This window comes from Psammomys obesus, unplaced genomic scaffold, assembly GCF_907164565.1.
Source record: "Psammomys obesus unplaced genomic scaffold, mPsaObe1.curated_primary_1811, whole genome shotgun sequence".
NCBI classification, from domain to species: domain Eukaryota; kingdom Metazoa; phylum Chordata; class Mammalia; order Rodentia; family Muridae; genus Psammomys; species Psammomys obesus.
In genome coordinates this window covers 7,819,899-7,835,702 of record NW_026596064.1, presented here as the reverse complement: position 1 = coordinate 7,835,702, position 15,804 = coordinate 7,819,899, and the positions used below count along the sequence as shown (strand labels likewise).

The 15,804-nt window shown below is 36.6% G+C and overlaps 1 non-coding gene across 1 annotated transcript; it reads right to left on the bottom strand.

The window, feature by feature from the left end:
• Positions 1 to 486: 486 nt before the first annotated feature.
• On the bottom strand, positions 487 to 593 carry LOC129689859 (U6 spliceosomal RNA). Its single transcript, XR_008722183.1, has one exon. It is a non-coding gene; the product is annotated as a U6 spliceosomal RNA (small nuclear RNA).
• Positions 594 to 15,804: the final 15,211 nt, after the last annotated feature.

The following is a 15,804-nucleotide window of genomic DNA, read 5'->3' as shown; positions in this document are numbered from 1 at the left end:
TACCATTTGCCTGCAAATTTTATGATTTCCTTGTTTTTAATTGCTGAGTAGTTTTCCATTGTGTAAATGCACCACAATATCTGTATCCATTCCTCAGTTGAGGGACATCTGGGTTGTTTCCAGGTTCTGGCTATTATGAATAAAGCTGCTATGAAAATGGTTAAGCAAATGTCCTTGTTGTATACTTGAGCCTCTTTTGGATATATGTCTAGGAGTGGTATAGCTGGATCTTGAGGTAGCACTATTTCTAATTGTCTGAGAAAGCGCCAGATTGATTTCCAAAGTGTTTGTACAAGTTTGCATTCCCACCAGCAATTGAGGAGGGTTCCCTTTTCTCCACAGCCTCTCCAGCATATGTTCTCACTTGTGTTTTTGATGGTGGCCATTCTGATGGGGGTAAGGTGAAATCTCTTGGTCATTTTGATTTGCATTTCTCTGATGACTAGGAATGCTGAGCATTTCTATAAAGTGTTTCTCTGCCATTAACAAAATGTGGAATGCTTCACAAATTTGCGAGTCATCCTTGTGCAGGAGCCATGCTAATCTTCTCTGTATTGTTCCAATTTTAGTATATGTGCTGCTGAAGCGAGTACTATATTATTAATAATAATAACAATGTGTGAAAACCAGCAACTAACATAATCCTGTTAGGTTAATCTGTGTTGATCCCATCTCAGCTTTCAAGATGAACTGATGAGGCAGATCTGTAACCCCTTGTACAGTTCAATAAATATGAAAGTAAATTTATGCACACCAAATAATTTTTCAACAAATAGACATGGATATTTATTGTTTTGTGACATATTCTTCACACTGTAGTGGAATAAAAGACTTTAATTAATAAATTCCTGGTAATTAATTGGCCTAACAACTCTTTCTCCATCTCTCTATCACTAAATCATTAATTCTTCAGAAACTATTAAAGTAGTATTCTTTAGCTGTTTAGTGATTTATAGGCAGGTATGTAGAGAATTAAAGAGATCCCTTATGCAGACAGCAAGAAAAAGAGGTACTGCATTTCATTCACCTACTACCAACGATAAGAAATGACTATTTACCCTATTTCTATTAAAATGGATGCTACTATAGAATAATAGAAGTTCCGTGACACAAACTACCACTAACATGGATTTTATCAGTTAGATAAAGTAGATTTATTAGATTATATTTATTCTAATACTGATCAAAAGTAGTCCATAAGGATGGATTAAACAAGGCAGTGGAGACTGCCAATCTATCTACTGACTCACCCTTAAGATGAATATGTACCTATGAAATCAGTTTTGTTTTTCCCTGAACTTGCTTCTTGATTTTTCAAATAAAAAAAAAGAGATTATCCTCTGAATCATTCCTTTACACTTGAAATTCTTCATTTGAAAAACCTTAATTAGTCTGCTTTCCTTATTTGGAAAATGACTGGAAAGTTTACTTATTGTCTTTCCTGCTTTTCTTTTCTGTTTCCTTTTCTCTTCCTGCTTTTCTTTTCTTTTTTTTTCTCTTATTTTTATCTCTTTCTTTGGTTAGTCATGTTGTTCTTAATAATGGTAGCAAAAATTTGCCAGTCCAGATTTCTTCCTTTGTAAAAATCACACAGCTGTCTCCTGAATAAGGCTGATCATTTTTGAAATTGATTGCTTACTGTGGCATCCAGGAGAGTAAAGCAGAATGAATGAGTAGACCATTATTTATAAAACAGTGTTTTTGCGCATCCATAATGGATATTGTAAACACAATCACTTATCAGCTTAAAGCCACAGTGTAAAACAAATAACCCAGTCATTCTATCCTCTCAGCTTCCCTTCAACAGCAGGGACAGCATGAGAAATTGTGGAAGCAATAATAAGATGCATAGAGAGGACCTAGATGCCTTGCTCATAGACAGCTCAGTCTCTTAATAAGGAGACAAGAGACAGTCTCTGACCTGAACTCGGTTGCCTGTTCCTTGATTGCTTCTCCTTGACGACCTAGCCAGCCAACAGAGGAAGGGGATCCAGGGAGTACTGAAGAGACCTGATAGGCTAGGGTCAGATAGTAAGGGAGGAGAACTTCCCCACCTGTGAACTAGGAAAGAGGGATAGAGTAAGCAAAGGGAGGGAGGGTGGGACTGAGAGGAGATAAAGGAGGGGGCCTACAACTGGGATACAAAGTGAATAAACTGTAATAATAATAAGAAGAAGAAGAAAGATAATAACAAGAAGAAGAATGTACCAAACATGTATAAACTTCTCACATTGTATAAATATTAGTGAGGTGATTATTGATAATTTGATTGTAAATGTCGTTTGTCACTAGTGTACTGTTGACCATCTCATGTACCAAATACTAACACAGAGAAGGGATCATGCTCTGAGGGGGGTGGAGATTTAGCATAAACACCCACACCCACACACCACACACACAAACATACATGCACAAACACTACACAAACAAACAAAAACACACCAAAACCCAATTCTGTATCTTATTTGATCACTAGATTTTCTAAAATATAAACATCAATTATCTACATATGTAAATTTTTTTCTGCAGGAGTATAAAAACAGTTGCTTAAAATTTTTCTAATTCCATTGCACAGTTCAAGTAAAAATCTTCAGAAAATAATAACTACTTAGTTGTTGTATTTTATGTTAAGCTTGATAATTTATCTTATGGACAGACTATGCAAAAGAAAAAAAAAGATTAATTCTCAGTAGAGATGAGAGGACACATTATGGGAAAAGGTATTTAATAACCTAAAATAATATTTTAGTATAGAAAAATGTGGAGCTATGGGATAAAAGAATTAGAAGATTGTATCTATGTCTTGCTTGATTTATGACATTAAGTTCCATGCTGTGCCTCTACAGTGTCTCAGACTTAGCTGGCATGTATTTGTTAACTAACTCTCTGTTCATCCATGGCAATAAGAACACATGCCACTCTTTTAAGAGAATTTAGATTGAAATCCCATAATACTCTCTAACCCCAGGAAAATTAGTATTAATGGAGACTAAATGTGTTAGTATAAATTACTGGAACTTGAAGCCAAGAGTTTCAAATCAATGTATTGATTGAAACCAAATCATTGTAAGCGACTTTCTCTTGCTTAAATGAGGGAAAATGCATTTCTGAGATGTACATTAAGTGATCCAGCAAGCCAAACATACGAAGGACAAAAACACTAAGTCAAAACCAACAGACCCCCTGCTCAGATGTAGCCCATAGGCAGCTCAGTCCCCATGGGGGTTCCCTAGTAAGGGAGCAGGGGCAGTCACAGGCATGAACTTGATTGCCTGCTCTTTGATCAGCTCCCCCTGGTGAGGTAGCCTAACTAGGCCACAGAGAAAGAGAATCCTGACAGTCCTGATAGAACCTGATAGGCTAGGGTTAGATAGTAGGAGAGGAGGACCTCCCCTATCAGTGGACTAGGGAAGAGTGAGGGAGGGTAGGGCCGAGAGGAGATGGGGGGGGGGTTTACAGCCAGGGTAGAAAGTGAATAAATTGTAATAAATAATAAAAAAATAATTAATTAATTAATTTTTAAAAAACAACATAGAGATTTCCAACTCACAATCCTTCTATAATTTTGACTTCTTATATTTTCAGTTTTAAACTTATTTTTCCACCTAATAATTGCATATTCAAGTTGGACAATTAGAAATGATTTTGTGTAGAGGGAAACATTTCTATCTAATTTCTTGATAACCTAGGAGGTTGATAAACATGACTCTATCCTGGTAACTTTTTGGTGAATTATCAGCTAATTATCAAATATAGAGGGAAGAAGGAGCAGATAATACTGACCTTGAAGAGAGTATATACCCCAGCTGCCTGTGATGACTGGCCTGACCTTGGAAAGAGATGTAGAAAGTTTTCTCTTGATTGCAGCAGAATACAAAGCTATTTCAGTATGTGCCAGCTACAGAGTCATTCATTTTCCTTCAATATGAAAGAAACACAATTCCTCCTATTTATTATTCATTTGTTACCTAACATAATGCACAGCTGGGTATAAAAAGCACAAAATGCAGACTCTACTGCCATGGAATTTATTCTCTATCTAGAGCAAACCTTATCATCATATGCGTAGTAAAGATGAGTCAGGGCTTTAGTAGAAAGCAAGTACCAAATACTTTCCAGCACTGTGTGGATAGTAAAATCTTTGACTTCTCCAATATGTTTGTCTTCCAAGTATCCTAACAAAGGATGCTCATTACTCGAGAGACTAAATTAGATCTATGTATAAAACAACAGAATGTCTTGCTACTATACTCTTCTATACTTAACTTCTATACTCTTTTCCAAGAAGTACTTAAAAAGTTAAATTACTGCCCAGTTTGAAAAGCCACTAAAGGTATTTTCATACTGGGAGGGAATTTGAAATAAATCAATGACAACCAAGGATAGTCAGAACTTGTTATTTTTGTTGGTACAGGTTAAATATAGGAGAGTAGAAATGCATTGTTCATTTTTCTGCTACACGATATGTTTCAGAGGTGGTTTGTCTACCTCACCTCCACATTTCATGTGATCAAAGCTGAATATACAATGTAACAGTATTTTGAGGTGGTGGCGCCTTTAAGATGAGGGATCTTGTGGGAGGTAAATAAGTCGTTGGTTGATTTTGGAAGAAACTAATGTCCATATCATGGGATTGGATTAAGTTTTATGAAAGTGGCTTACTTACTTAAAGAGCTGGGTTGTTACCCAATGATTTCACTTTAGATTCCTGTCCTGTTTCTTATGTATGGCAAGCTACTATTTAATGTGCTTCTCCTTTGTCATTTCCTTGGGCAGGTATGCTGTGTGAGTAAGGCCTTGTGAAATTGGGTATTTCAGCCTTGCGATGGTTTGAATGAGAATGGTGGCCTTGGATAGAGAATGAGAATGAGAAAGAGAAAAGAGAAAAAGAGAAAGAGAAACAGAGAGAATGAGAATGAGAGTGAGAATGGAGGAGGTGAGTTACTGCAAGCAGGTTTTGAGATTTCAAAGACTCATTGCCGGTCTCTTTATGCCTGGTGGTTGTGTTTTGAGATGTGAGCCCTCAACTTTTACTGCAGCACCATGCTGCCTGCCTGCTACCATGCTCCCTGCCATGATAGTCATAAACTCTAACCCACTCAAACTGTGAGCCAAAATAAATTCTTTCTTCTATAAGTTGCTTTGTTCATGGCGTCTAATCACAGCAATAGAAAAGTAATTACACCAAACCTCCAAAACTCTTAGCTAAAGTAAAACAATTCTTATTTTTTTATTTATTACAGTTTATTCACTTTCCATCACAGCTGTAGCCCCCTCCCTCATCCCCCCCATCCTGCCCTCTCTCCCTTTTGTCCTCCCATGCCCCTTCCCCAGTCCACTGATAGTGGAGGACCTCCTCTCCTTCTATCTGACCCTAACCTATCAGGTCTCATCAGGACTGTCTGTATTGTCTTCCTCTGTGGCCTGGTAAGGCAGCTCTCCATCAGGGGGAGGCAATCAAAGAAGCCAGCCACTGAGTCCATGGCAGATAGAGCCCCTGTTCCCCTTACTAGGAATCCACTTGGAGACTGAGCTGCCATGGGAGATAGAAAGACCTGGAGGGGACTGGAGCACCACAAGGAGAGCAACAGAGCCAAAAAATCTGGGCTCAGGGGTCTTTTCTGAGACTTATACTCCAACTAAGGACCATTCATGGAGATAACCTAGAACCCCTGCACAGATGTAAAATTATTTTTCTTAAAAAGTGCCCAATTTCATTTAGCAATACTGAGCTAAGGTATCTTCTTGGCCTTATGTCAATGGAGACCTCAGGAGATTATGTATTCTCTAAAGATTTCCATACTACCAAAATAATAGTAAAAACTTAAATTGGAAGTAGATTTTATAAAATAATTGAATATTGGCGAAATCGAATTATGATAGCTTATTATGAATACAGAGAATTGTCTTCGAATAAGGTTACATCCATATAAAGACAAAGTTGACAGCAAATGCAGCCAAACATCCCCCCTAACACTGGCATGTTTGTGAAAATTGCTTTGTGAAATATGTTCTTCTTAAAATTCAGAATTCCAAACAGGGGAAGCTTTAGAATAATGAGGCCATTAAAAAGACTAATGTTGACAGTGATCAATTAAGATATATTATAGCAATATAGACCTCAGGGAACCTGCTTCTGGGCCGTGTACTTGTAGGACACAGCTCTTCATCTTAAATAAATGCTTTGTCAGTGGTTACAAATGTCAACGTGTGGGTTTAAGGAAGGTTCTCAAATTCCTCAGCAGTGAAAAGAGAGAAAGGGAGGGAAGGAGAGAAGGTTGAAGGAAGATATTCTTGTCTAACTAACTACTGCATGTAGAAAAGTCTATTTATTCAAGTTCAAAATGTAGAACTATAATCATTATTTACCAAAAGAGAACAACTTATCAGCATTTAGAAGCTTGAAAGTGAGGTTTTAATCATTTGGGACATACGTGTCCTAGAAGAAAAATAATTTGCCCAGAAAATATTTTATATAGCCATTCCAGTTTATGCATAATTATTTTATTTTTGAAATTATAATTTACCTACATTTCTCCCTTTCAAACCCTCCCATTCTTTTTCAAATTTAAAGCCTTTTTTCACTAATTGTTATTAGCGCCAAATATGTATATACATATATATTCCTAAATATAACCTGTCCCAACTGTATAATATTACTTTATAAATAAAAGCAATGTATCCTTGCCTAAAATCAGTCATGTGAGGTAATGAAAATATGTATTTATAAATGAGAAAATACAGACTAGGCAGGTGAAGTAATATGCTTAAAGCTCATTATTAGAAAGGGTCACATGTGAAACACAACCTGAGATTTAGGTTGCAAATATATTTTATTATCTTACATTGATAAATTCACATTGAAAATTATATTTAAAGTAGCTATGTACAGTTAGAAAGATGAGTTTATCTGTTTGCATTTGTTGACACTGCTGTATGAGATAACTTGACTGCCTTTTGCATATTATAAAATATTTCTTTCCAGTGATCATATGACACAATAGGAGGAAATAGAAAAATTAGAGTGGCCTCTAAGGGAAACTGTAAAGAATTATTACTCCCTGCTTTTCTCTTTTATTGAATAAATTTTTCTTTTTTGTCATTTTTATGTGTGAGATCTTTCAGCATGGAGGCATTTATATTTTTATTTATTCATTTAATAAAAAGTCATAATCATTTTTTCATGTCTTTAGAATTTTGCCACAGTTTTATTGCATGTGTGTTATTCTTTATAATGAATGAATAGCATCACTTGAATGTTAAACATTTAAGTTGTTTTTGATTTGTGATTCTCCTAGATAATAACACTTGGTAAACATATTTATTTCGAAACTGTAATACTGCTTATTTTTATTGTTATAGAAAATCGTATATATATATATATATATATTATATAACACAAATGAACTTATTTGGGATGAGGAGAAATTATGGTGCTATCTGGGAGGTATCTGAACTGAGTAGTAAACTATAAGCAGATGGATGGAGAGGAGGGTAGGAAGTTACGTTTCTAGATGAAGGAGAAAGAAAAGCAGAAAGAAATTAAAGAAAAAATCCCTACATTAAGTAAGGAGGCATAATGAATCTATTTTGAGGCAATATCAGAAACGAGAGAAATGCATTTTCTTGGAAGATAAGGTGTATGCAGAGAGCAAGTGAAGGCTTCTTGGCACATTTAGAGATGTTAGCAAGAAGCTCTTGGAGTCCTTTTTGGAAATGTGACTGGCAGGGTAGCCTTGGAAAAGGGGGTTGGTAAGGGCTGTGAAGCAGACAGAAACCAAATTTCGTAAACCAAATTTCGTAGGGAAGGGTTGAACATACAGAAATTTAATCAGTCATTCGGTTACCAACTCTCAAAAGGATTGAAGGCTAGCGAAGAATCAGAGTCCTAAAACTGCAGGATGCTATTGCCCTCCATGAACCTGAGGGAGCAAAGGGCCGTGCGTGGAGGGTCAGAGGATCCAGACAAGGAAGAATGAGAGGGCTTCATCCCTCTGCCCAACTTGTCTTTTCAGCTCTAGGAAGCTGAGTCTAGCGCTCAGACCGAGGAGAGGAAATTAGTGGTTTTTGCTGGCAATGAAAGAGCCACATAAAAACTAAAGACAAGTGGTTCAGAGCTCCTCATCTGTTATTAGATTATGTTATGACAGCAATTCATTTACTTCTCTTAGCTTCCTTTATTTTCTACTACACTGAAGCTATGTTAGGTTTATGTTGTGTAAGTTTTCTAAGAGTCAAAATGAGACATATCATACTTGGAGAGAATTTTGCATGTCACTAAATCATTGGTTTCCTGTCCAAATCCAGGCAGTTGCTGAGTGTGACAGAGTGGAGCACTTGGGCAACTAATCATACAATACCCGCTTTTTCTCAAAAACAGGTGGGAAGGGATGGAGGATCAGGGAAAAGTAATCAACTCCATTTGTGAACATACTCAGCTTGGAGGAGAATGCTTAATTGAATAGTTTAATTCAATTACTAACATGTTTACAGAGATTTAACAAAAAGAGACCAATTAATATTATCCTTATAATTATATTTCTAGGAAGCTGAAATTGAAAACAAGGGATATTGCTTCCTGGAAGACCTTAGGAAGTGCCATTCACTAATAAAATTTATTGTACACAGACCATAGGCCAGAATGTGTAGGTTAGCATACTATGGAACAGGTGTTTTCTTGGGTGAGACTGTGAGGGGTTTTGTGCACAGTTATGGTGCTTGAACTTCTTCTGCTACAGTTTCTATAAGCCAATCTTGGATGAAACTCCTTTTTCATAAAGGGGCTTTATTGTCTGGTTTTGTAACTTGGTTTTGTCAAGGTTGACACCAATAATCCATTTTCATTCTGACCTTTTATATATTTGTTTACTCTGTAAGTTTTATGAGTATATGGATTTAATCTGTTCTTTTCAAATGAGTTTGGATTGAATAATGCCTGGCACACAATAGATGTTTAATTCACAGGTTGGGAAAACCCTGTACTTTTGTTGAAGTTCTCTGTCAGAATGAAATCACTGTCACCATTCTCTTGTAAGAATTTTGTATTAGGGGCCTTTGTTGGTAAAATGAGTTAGTCCTTTCATTTGTGGGGCCAATCAGTATTCAGTTCTTGTTTAGATAGGTGCAGGGTCCGAGTGCAGCAGGTGGTTTCAGGGAACTTTTCCATTCATTGCCACCCACGTACAGAGAGACTAATGAGCAGGTTCATATTCTGCAAAGGCATCTAGACAGGCATAATGTGCCTTAACAGGATCTTTCACGGGAGTTAGGAGTGTAGAACAGCAGTCTTGATTGTACATGGCTTCAACCTTAACCTAAAGTTCTTTATATTTGTCTAGGTTGGCACCTTAGCTGTTATCGAAGTCTGGACAGAACCAGTAACGATGGAGGGTGAAGTGGCTCCACATGAGGGAAAGGCAAGGTGTGCTGGGGTGTAGCAGAGATTGCCTTAGAGATATCTGTAGCCATGGCAACAGCAATCCAATATGCAAATGAGTAATCACTACATGATCACAAGGACTTGTTTGACTTAAATGACCACACATCTGAGAAAAATTATCAGCTGATAAATGCATTTTAAATATGGTATGATGGTTAAATGTATGGTTGAGAGCTGTAAAAATATGTACTAAATAATTATAAAGATAGCTTCATTTTGGTGAAGTGAAGTATACATGGTAGCAACATAAAATTGGAATTAAAGAACTACAATGCATCCATTCACGAGTATTTCACTCTATTGCTCAGTGAATTCTTGGCAGGGGAATAACAAAAATTACTCCTCTTTGAAAAAAAAATACCAATTACAGTATAGCATATATCCAAATGTGTTCAGTATCATTAATAAAAACCAACTAGTCTGGAATATTTAATTAGAAAAAGTCTTAAGTGCCAAGGGTGGTATCAGCGGCGGGTGATGCTCATGGGTTTGTCCTTGCTCTCTATCTTCTCTCCTCAAGGTAGAATGAAATTCCTGACTTATTTTATGTGTGTCGTCACATTCTCCTGAGATGCCCTCCAGCCTCAAGTTTTGCACTTTAAGCCTTGTGTTTTGGATTCATCTGTATTCTTCTCAGCACCAGGATCGTCTGAAACTGAAGGTCAGATCTAGGGCAAGCAGACACTGGTGGAGAGAAACCCTGGCTTCACTGTTTTACTTGCCACACTTTATAGTTTTCATTTGAAGGAAGGCTCTCTCTCTCTCTCTCTGTGTGTGTGTAAAACAAAGCATTTTGCAAACAAAGAGGATGGACTTTAGAATGGGTTACAGGACAATGATGTCCAGAGAGAAGGCTGGTTTTGTTAATAATATATACTTTTTGTAACTTTAGTTATGCCAAAGGCTTTTAACCACTTGAGAACGCATACCCGTGTGACTTGTGTGGCATGTTGTGCCAATTGGTTACCCCCACTTGTTTCTAGGGCAAGAGTTCCTATTCTAAGAAATGAAGAGTAAGAAATAGCTTCCATGAAAGCAGCAGTCTTCTAAATAGAAGAATATTCATGTACCTGGGTATACTATTTAAGTGAGATAATCAATAATTTATGGAATTTACTGTGTATGGTAGACATTGATACCTGTAAGCCAAGTAGAACCATAGTCACTCCAAGGAATAAATTAAATGTTTCAGAAGACATATTATGATAACTAATTACTTCAGAGAGAAAGCTCCCATGATCACAGACCATGCGCAAATAATGAAGAGCTGTTGAGGAAACTATCATTCAGCAGCTATTCAATATAAGGCTGTTTTAAACACTGAGTCTAACCTGGCACTATTATTAATCTTATTTTCTCTGTATTTTAGAGTATATATATATATATATATATATATATATATATATATATATATATATATATATATATATTTTAATATAATGTACACAACTGGGTAATTACAGAGAAATTCATATAGAGACAGAGACCTCTGGCTTAGGAGGGCATGGGAAGCTTGTGAGTCTGAAACCAAGGATTGAGGTTTTGAGTCAAACTTCTCCAAGCATTACTAATCACAGCGAGTTCACATCCTTTCTCCAGGTGTCAATACTGGTGGACTTTAAAAGCTGGATTAGGAATTTCTTAAGTTTTTTCTAGCAATGGCTTAACATAAACAAAAAACAAAGTAGAAAATTAGACTTGACATCTGTGACATCTCAAATAACTGGATTATGATAAAAAAAAACCACGAAAATTGAAGTAAAAAGAAAGTTGATTTTAAAGCAGCCTGTACAACATAGAAGTGAGAGTATATAGAAGGAATGGTTATCAGAGGTTATTTTCAAATTTGCTAAAAGAAATATATCTGGCATATATAAAGAAAAAGGAAACCTTCTCTCTCACACATGATGCCTTTGTGTAAGGCAGTCAGCTTTTGTCTTTCAGCACCCTTTTTTATTCAGTTTTATAGACTAAATTTAAATACCATTGAATTTGGGCTCAATTAAACATTTGTAGAAAATCTCACTGCTCAAAAGTACCCTTTCCATTTATCTTCACTGTATGTAACTGGTAATGGTTAGCAATATATATCATGAGGATTCTTAGTTGCAAAAGCCGGAATGTACTTCCTCAGTTTTAGTAGGGGGACGTTTACCTTGAAGTCTATTATTTAATACAAGAAAGTCTCTGCGGCTCAATGACAGGCTTAGATGCTAAGCATCTAGGAGCAATGTACCCAGGAAGCACAGTGGGAAGGCAGTAGGGAGGAGCACACTAGCACACCCTATTTTTATCACTTGTAGGGTATGCTGGATTATATTCAGAACAACTGACCCACTGGAGGTCCATTTTTTTTTTTTCTGATTCCAGCAGACTGGTCACCATCACTATTGTCCTCACGAGACTCAACAAAATCATTCAGTTTGGCCATATACTGGCTATGTCCTATCGGCTCCTTTACTTCTGTCTATATCAACTTTTGCCTTTCAAGATAATCAATTGAATACCTTTAAATTTTTACATCAAAGAGCATAGTATTTGCCATCTGGGCGGAATTAATGTATAGAACAACCTAAAATGGGTATTGTTAATAATATCTACCCAATGCCATAACACTTCATCATCTGTCTCCTAAGAGGCTTTTTTTTTTAGATTTATTATATTAGATACATATGAGTGTTGCCTGCAAGTATGCATCTGCACCATGTTTGAGCCTGGAACTGGATTCAAGGCTGTTTGTGAAGCACTGTGTAGCTGCTAAGAATTGAACCTGTCTTCTGCAAGCACAACCTGTGCTCTTAACTGCTGAACTATCTCTCTAGCCCCTTATAGAGAGAATTTAGTTACGGAAATGTCTATTTCGTAGGTATGCATATATGTATGCATGTATTTTTCCACATTTATTTACTGATTATATGTACATGCGAGTGTGTGTGAATGTATATTGTGGGAATGCATGTACATGCACATGCCACAGCATAAACGTGAGGGTCAGAAAATCAGAGAACAACTTGTAGGAGTCAGTTTTCTCTTTTCTACCATGTGGATGCTGGAGACTGAACTTGGGTCTTCAGGCTTGTCAGCAAGTGACATTCTGACTTAGCCATCTCCACATCCCATGAATTTATATTCACAAAAGTTGGTCTTGATTATCTCATCTTGTAGGAAGAGAGCACTTTTTGCAGTAGAAGTGGGAAAAAGAAATCACAAGGGGAAGGAGTGTGCTGGAACACACTACACACAGCCAGCAACATTAACGACTACCCTCTTCTCTGCCAGGCCCACTAATTCCACCTCACTGATGAGCACTGATGACAAACAACATAGAGCAGTTCTGAACTGAAGACTGAACCACCCCAGGAGTCCCCCATACACACCTTTCCTTCCATGTGACATCCAAGAAACCACGTGTCATGTTGAACCCCAAAACAGCAGTACGTTGGAAGCCTACCAGTTACCTTTAGGAGGGCGCTGACCTTGAGGACCACATCAAAAGAATATGAATCAGTAGGGAAAATTGAAAAATTAGGTAGGTGAGAGAGCAGCTGGTGAGTGCGCACTGGGTCAGAGGAACCTCACTGACACATTTTTTTTTTTCAGCAGTAACCAGTGCAGCCTCTGACAACTCTCCTCACTCAAAATTCTCAATACTCTTACATTCAATTATTATGTTTGAAGAACTTAACTGAAAGTTACACATCAAAATTTATAACATCAAAATGCTAGTGTTGTTATATAATAAATTAGCATGCATGTCTTAACATGTTTTAATACAAATTGTTAATAAAAGACATTAGAAAATAATTTTCCTGTAAATATGATGCTTCGTACGCTCCTGTCCTGTTTCTTGTTTTCTCCTACTTCCAATGCCCATCCCATTTGTCTTTCTAAGACTAATCATCTTACCCTAGGTCCTCCTTCTTGTTTAGCTTCCTTAGGTGTACAGCTTTTAGTATGTTTATCCTATCTTAAATGTCTAATATCCACTTATGAGTGAGCATATGCCGTGCGTGTCTTTCTGCTTCTTGCATACCTCAGGATGATCTTTTCTAGTTCCCACCATTGCCTGCAAATTTCATGATTTCCTTGTTTTTAATTACTGAGTAGTATAAGACTCTACCTAGCAGTATATCAAAGCAAATGCTGAGACTCAAAACCAAACCTTGGGCAGAGTGCAGGGGGAGATAGTAAGACCTGAAGAGGTCAAGAGCTCCACAAGAACCAAATATATCTGGGCACAGATGTCTTTTCTGAGGCTGATTCTCCAACCAAGGACTGTGCATGGATATAACCTAGAACCCCTGCTCATACATAGCCATGACAGCTCAGTATCCAAGTGGGTTTCCTAGTAAACTGTCTCTGACATGAACTCAGTGGCTGGCTCTTTGACCTACCCCCACCCCCACCTCGAGGGAAGAGCAACCTTGCTAGGCCACAGAGGAGGACATTGCAGCCAGTCCTGATGAGACCTGATAAACTTGGATCAGATGGAAGGGGAGGAGGACCCCCCCCATCAATGGACTTAGAGAGGGGCAGGGAGGATATGAGGGAAGATTGGGAGGGAATGAGGGAGGAGGCTACAGCTGAAATACAGAGTAAAAAAACTGTAATTAATATAAAAATAAAAATTTAATTAAAAATATGATTCTTGTCAATAGTTTTAATCATTTCACAAATATAAAAACCTCATTCTTTTTCACCCTAATAAAGGTTTTATCCTTTTTTACTATTTGGTTTATCAAGCATTAAATTTTAATTTTAAAGATATAATAATGTAAACTGAAACATGTAATTCATATTGTTAAAATATTTAAGGATTAAAACCCATTTAATTCATTTTTTAAAAAATTGTATATGTATGGGTATTTTGCCTGCATGTATATCTGTGCACCATGTACTTGCCTCTGAAAGCCAAAAGGGGCATGGATCTGTGTGGTGAATCATCATGTGGGTGTTGGGAATTGAACCCTGGTCCTGTGAAGATATGTTGTGAACCACTGAGCAACCTCTTTAGCCTGTGTTACTTTTCTTAGTAGTAATTCATGTCTCACAAAAGGGTGTAATGAGTTTCAAGATTATCTATAGAATCACACCTGATTTTTTCCTGTTATACGTAAACCAAAGTCTGTCATTTTATTGAAGGCTATATTCTCAACCCATCTTATTTTAGTCCAATAACAAGCACATTTTTCTTAACATGATACAAAATGATTTGTAGTAGAAGAAAAACATTTAGTACTACATTTAATTTAAAGAAATATGTTAAGATTTTCACTTACCCTATCTACCAAATAATTGGGTAGTTTTTTTGAAGGGACAGTGTGATTTTCATATTTAAAAATATTTAATGATGTTTTTCTCTTTCTATTAATCCTGTCATGTGAATTACAATTCCTGCCAAATATGAAACTTGAGAATTACCTAACAGCCTTAATGTCTTTGTAGAAAATAATTTCTTCTATTAAAATAATTAAATGTATTTAAATACATTAATATTTCTTTTTTAATCTTAAATATTAATATTGGTTTAAACTATAGATACAATATTTTACCCTTGTAAGAAGCTGTCCTACTTCTGTATGGCTAAACAAATGCTCATGCTATATTTCAAAAATTTGCAGAGCTATTTAGACAAGAAGATTCCCTCCCTCCTTCGCTCATTCCTTCCTCTGTTCCTGCCTCCACCCTTTTCTTCATCCACCTTTTCAATCCAACCCTTTTCAATCCCCCTTTTCTCTTCCCTCTTCTTTTATCACTTTCTCTCTCCACCCTCTCTCCATTCCTTCCTTCCTTCCTTTCTCTTTCCCTTCATCCTCCCTCTTATCTTTCTTTTCTTTTGTCTTATTTGTGATGCCAGAATTAAAAAATTCAGAGCTTCGTGCATGATAAGTAGGTATTCTACCAATGAGCTATATACCTGACCATAGATATATAAATATTTAAATTATTATATTTTTTATTCTTTAAGGTTCTAAGTCCATCATTTCTTCATTCTCTTTCCTCCCTCCAAACCCTTTTCAGATTCCTCTCCTTGCTCTTTTCCAAATTTGTTGCCTCTTTTTCAATTAGTGAAAATATTGACAGCTAAATTTTAGTAATTTTTAGTCTGCATTGTTTCTGCTATGGTCATATAGAAATTTAAATCAGTCGGTAAATAATCTTTTGTGCTAGATTATATGAGAAATTTTATCTGTAGGTCCCCCTCCACAGGGACAATGGAATCCAAACAACCTAGAATAGACTAGAATGGAGCAGATATTAATAGCTGACTTGAAAGCAATGTGATCTTCTGAACCTGTTGTTGAAAGAGTAAATACTTTGTGTTTTGGGAGTGTACCAGGTCTTAACTGCCAAGTGTTGTGTAA